The 5,808-nt window shown below is 45.5% G+C and overlaps 1 protein-coding gene across 1 annotated transcript in view; it reads left to right on the top strand.

Annotated features, from left to right (window-relative positions):
- Letm1 (leucine zipper and EF-hand containing transmembrane protein 1) overlaps nt 1–5,808 on the top strand; it is a 52,163-nt gene that overhangs the window by 7,480 nt on the left and 38,875 nt on the right. The gene's annotated exons all lie outside the window — the stretch shown is intronic.

The following is a 5,808-nucleotide window of genomic DNA, read 5'->3' as shown; positions in this document are numbered from 1 at the left end:
GGGCTGGGGATGTGGCTCAAGCGGTAGCGGCTCGCCTGGCATGCGTGCAGCCCGGGTTCGATCCTCAGCACCATATACAAACAAAGATGTTGTGTCGGCCAAAAACTAAAAAAATAAATGTTAAAATTCTCTCTCTCTGTGTGTCTCTCTCTCTCTTAAAAAAAAAATGTTTACAATCTACAAAGCTTAAGGATCCCCAACAAACCTCAAGCACGATGTATAACTACTGGAATGCAAATCACACCTAGGCTCCTCACCATTAAACCAGAGAAGGCAGTGGAAAGATGGCAGCCCCTCCACAATTGGCAGTCTTAACCAATTGCAATTAAAATACTTTACTTTTAGAAATTTTATCAAAAAGTAAATAGTCCAAAAACAATAAATCATGTGTGAATATTTCAAGAAAGAAAAGTAAATAGTCCACGTGACTGCCCTGTTTCATAAAGGTCCACACAGAGGACAGACCTTGAAATTTAAGCTTATTAGCTCAATGTTGACTATGTCTCTGATCAGGACCAACCATGAGTTGGTTGGTGAATAGGAACTGCCAAAAAGAGAGAAGGAAAGAAGCTATCTGTTATCCCAGCAAATGGGGAGGCTGAGGCAGGAGGATCACAAAGTTCAAGGCCAGTCTGGGCAACCTAACAACACCTTGTCTCAAAATAACAAAGGGTTGGGGGTATAACTCAGTGGTAGAGCATTCCTGGGTTCAAATTCCCAGTAACACCATAAATTAATAATTGAATGAATAAATTCATAAATTCTGGGTTTGTAGCTCAACGGTAGAGCACTTACCCAGCATGTGTAAGGCCCTGGTTCAATCCTTAATATGGCTAAAAACAAAAACAAAAGAAAAACACTTTAGTCATTAAAGAAATACAAAATGAAACCACAATATGTCACTATCCTCCAGAATGATTTGAACCACAATCATCTCAGAACCAGTTGTGGGTGGGAATGTGGAATGACTGCATCACTCTTGCTCTGCCTGTGTCAGGGAACTGAGCAGCCCCTGTGGAAAACCATCTGTCAAAAGTAAAACTGAAGGGGCTGGGGTTGTGGCTCAGTGGTAGAGCACTCGTTCAGAACGTGCGAGGCCCTGGGTTCCATCTTCAGCACCACATAAAATAAATAAACAAGATTAAGGTATTGTGTCCAACTACTTCTAAAAAATAATTTTTCAATATTTTATTTTTTAGTTTTAGGTGGACACAATATCTTTTATTTTTATTTTATGTGGTGCTGAGAATCGAACCCAGTGCCTCATGCATGCCAGGTAAGCACACTACCACTTGAGCCACATCTCCAGCCCTAAAAAAATAAATTAAAAAAATAATAAAAACTTAAGCATGCCCTCTGCCCAGCAATCCTATTGCCCTAGAAGCCATGCATACTCAGCAGAAACTCAGTACAAGAATATTAATGTCAACTAGTTGGGTGGTGATGCACACCTGTAATTCCAGCAATCCAGGAGGCTGAGGCAGGATGGTTGCAGGCTTTGGGCCAACGACTTAGCAAGACCCTGTCTCAAAGTAAAATTTTAAAAAGTTTGGGATATAGCTCAGTGGTAGAGTGCCCCTGGGTTCAATCCCCAGTACTGAAAAAAAAAAAAAAAGTACCATCAACTTTATTTATTATGACCAAAAATCAAGAGTCGATCAACCATTGTATTAGCAAACAAATTATGGTATATTCAATTCACTCAATAGGATACTATAAAGCAATGAAAAATAACAAACTACCATTACTCACAAAATTAATAAATTTGAGAGACATAAAAGTAAATTTTAAAAAGCCACCAGGCACAGTGGTGCATGTCTGTAATCCCAGTGACATGAGAGACTAAAGCAGGAGGATCATGTGTTCAAAGCCAGGCTTAGCAACTAAACAAGGTCCTAGGCAAATTAGTGAGACCCTGTGCCACAATAAGAAACAGGCTGGGGATGTGGCTCATTGGCTAAATGCCCATAGGATCCATACATTACTAATATAAAAATAAATAAATAAAAAACTCTACACTGATTCCATTTATATAAGGAAAAAAAATTAAAAAGCCAAAAGTGATATTTGCTGGTAGCAATAGTCAGAGTTTACTTTTGAGAGAATGTGAGGTCAGAGGGTACTTGAGGCTTCTGGAGAGTGGCAGCCTTCCACCTGGATCAAGCACAGATAGCCTGGGTATGTATATGATGGGAAAATGCTTTATTTAGGACTTTGACATTTCATGTGTGTTACACTTTGAAAGTTTACAAAATAGACATTCACATTTGCTGTGATCCAGTGATCCAAATTCTAGAAATCTGTCCTTCAATTTGTTAGGGATAAGCCCAGCTTTATGTGCAAAGACATTCCAGATAACTGGCTGAAATATGCTTTCACTCTTAGGTACGAGTGAGCCCAAGGCAGAAAGTCCAGGCTCCTTTCTTCTCACAATGGTACATAGGCAGGAAGAAGCAGAGACATCAAATGGATCACCCTCCCTTCAAAGACCTTTATCCCAAGTCCTGGATTTAATTTCAAAGGAGGCTGGTGAGAACAGTGTTTTAGCCGAGCTGTTTCCATCAATCCAGGATTGTGTTAGTTGAAGGATAGGAGGTGTGTCTGTGAGAGGAAGCAGGCTGGACCTCCATCCCATGCACACCCTAATCTGGAGACACCGCTGTATGGAGGTCATTCCAATGGCACAAGAAGGGGCTGGAGATAGCTCTCTGCTTCCTTCAACTGCATGTACCTGGAGAAGGGCAACCTGGCTCTTCATCCTGCCTTAGGCTCTTCTCCTGGAGGGTCGGGGCTTCTAGTTGCAGCCTGCACCAGTAAGCTGCAGCCATCCACCACTCAGTGGTAAGTATCCCTTTCCTCAGCTCACTCACTTTGGTACCTGGCTCCAAATCCCCTTTCAGCCCACAGGCCAGTGATCATGCCACCTTTCACTGTGCCCTCCTGTCCTTCCCTTCCCAAGTTTAAGTCTCTCAAACAAGGCTTACAGCCTCTCTCTTGCATATACCCTTGACTCCACTGATCCTCTCTCCCTTTATCACACTTCCTGGGAAAACCCCACTAGGGAGCCAGGCATGGTGGTGCACACCTGTAATCCCAGTTATTTAGGAGGCTGAAGCAGGACGATTCCACATTCAAGGCCAGCCTGGGCCACTCAGTGAGACCCTCAGCAATTTAGAGACCTTGCTCAAAACAAATAAGCTGAGTGGAGTGGTGCATGACTGTAATTCCAGCGGCTCAAGTGGCTGTGGCAGGAGAATCACAAGTTCAAATCCAGCCTCTGCAACTTAACAAGGCCCTAAGCAACTTAATGAGACCCTGTCTCAAAATAAAAATTAAAAAGAGCTGGGTGTGATGGTACATGCTTGTAATCCCAGCAGCTCAGGAGGCTGAGACAGGAGAATAGTGAGTTCAAAGCCAGCCTCAGCAGTGGTGAGGCAACTCAGTGAGACCCTGTCTCTAAATAAAATTAAATAAATAAATAAATAAGGCTGGGGATGTGGCTCCGTGGTTGAGTGCCCCTGAGTTCAACCCCTGGTACCAAAAAAAAAAAAAAAAAAAATTTAAAAGGCTGGGGATGTTGCTTAGTGGTTAAATGCTATTGGGTTCAATCCTGATACCAATAAAATAAAAATGACTGGGGGTATAGGTCAGTGTTAGAGAACCCCTGGGTTCACTCCTAGTACCACAAAACAGACTCAATAGAGGCAAATCCAATTCTACCTGCCCTGAACCCAAGTGTAGGGACTGGAGATATGGTTCAGGAGTACAGTACTTGCCTGGAATGTGGAGCTCCAGCACCAAAAACCAAAAACAAAACACAAAAGAAGCCAAGTGTGGCCTGAAGATAGCACACCCAGCCCTTCCTTGCTGTCTTCCTGTGGCACCCTGATTCTAAATCCCCCAGCCAAATGCCGAGCCCCTTCCCTAATGCCTTCCTAAGTGGGCCTGTGTTACCCTGGACATCCCACCAGATTTCTCAGTGTAAACACTAAGCGAGGGTCATGGAACATTGGGAGGACACATACAGTGTGGGAGAGTCCTTGGTATCAAGTTAGGTGAGCTGGTGCTCAGCCTGTGATCCCAGCAACTCTGGAGGCTGAGGCAGGAGAACCGTTGGTCAGTCTCAACAATTAATGAAGCCCTCAGGAACTTGGTGAGACCCAGTCTGAAAAAAAGGTTTGGGATGTAGCTCAATGGTAAAGCACCCCTGGGTTCAATTCTCAGCGCTCACACACAAACACAAAAAGTCCATGGTGCTAAAACAAATGACTGGGCAGGGTTCTGAGCTTGGACTACCATGTCAGGGTCATCCTTCATGGCTTCACGAGTGTTAAGAGTGTACAATGCAGCCAGGTGCAGTGGCACATGCCTGTAATCCTAGGGGTTTACAGGCTGAGGCAGGAGAATCACAGGTTCAAAGCCAGCCTCAGTAACTTAGCAAGGCCCTAAGCAATTCAGCAGGACCCTGACCCTAATAAAATACAAAAAGGGACTGGGGATGTGGCTCAGTGGTTAAGTGCCCCTGGGTTCAATACCTGTACCAAAAAAAAAAAAACAAAAAAACAACTTCTTTATATTTAAATTTTTTTCTCTTGTAGTTATAGATGGATAGCATACTTTTTTACTTTTGTATGTGGTGCTAAGGATTGAACCCAGTGCCTCACACATTCTAGGCAAGTGCCCTGTCACTAAGCCACAGCCTCAGCCTGTTTATATTTTTATAAACTGAAATGGGTACACTTAGTATGACCATCCTCAAAGTGCCCTGAAATAAATAGTACCATCTCCTCCCTGGGGAGATGGGACTTCCAGGCCCTCGCAGGGCCATCTCTTAAAGGGAAAAGGACTAGGGTGGCTCCTTTTTCCCAGTGAGCTGTGCTGGGAGAGGTGGGTGAAGGGGAGGGAGCTTCAAATAACATCTCAAAGACTAGGAAGCTGGCTGGGATCAGGAGTTCCTCACTTGTACACCCAGAGTGCAGAGAGAGAGGGACCATGCCCTAAATTTATACACATGAACAAGATGGAGAGGGCAGGGGCTGGGCTGTGGCTCAAGCGATAGCGCGCTCACCTGGCATGTGCTGGGTTGGATCCTCAGCACCACATAAAAATAAAATAAAGGGGCTGGGGATGTGGCTCAAGCGGTAGCGCGCTCGCCTGGCATGCGTGCGGCCTGGGTTCGATCCTCAGCACCACATACAAAAAAAGATGTTGTGTCTGCCGAAATCTAAAAAATAGATATTAAAATTCTCAAAAAAAAATAAATAAAATAAAGATGCTGTGTCCCCCGAAAACTAAAAAATAAATATTAATTCTCTCTTAAAAAAAAAAAAAAAAAGATGGAGAGGGCAGGGAAAGGGTGGGTAAGGCCTTCTGCAGGGAGCCTGAGAGCAAAGGCCGGGGGAAGTGGTCAGAGTGAGGGAAATCCCAAGGAAGCGCCTGGTGTCCCTGGATTGGGGTGCAGGCCTGTTAGAAGGGGCCTACTGGGGAGGGCCAAAGTGGCCAAGGCCTACATCCCGCGGGTCCCCACCTTTTCTCAGCCTGCTTCACTCCATCCACCCCCAACTTAAGGACAGGAGGGGACGGTGGGGCTGAGGTCACTGTCTTCTGGAGCTGGAGGCCGGCTGCAGGCTAGGCGGGAGGAAGCTTTTGCCAGCCCGCGCGCGCTGGAGCAGTCAGCGGTGCTGGTACCGGGCGTGGGGGCCCAGAGCTGCTCTGGGTGGGATACTGGAAGGCCTAGCCAGGCGCTTGGCTTTTCCCTTGCGGACAGGGAGGGGTGACCGGCAGGGAACCTGGCGGTGCCGCCACCCC

Source organism: Marmota marmota, unplaced genomic scaffold (assembly GCF_001458135.2).
Source record: "Marmota marmota marmota unplaced genomic scaffold, marMar, whole genome shotgun sequence".
NCBI lineage: Eukaryota > Metazoa > Chordata > Mammalia > Rodentia > Sciuridae > Marmota > Marmota marmota.
The sequence above is the reverse complement of the archived record's forward strand: the minus strand, read 5'-3'. Positions and strand labels throughout refer to the sequence as shown.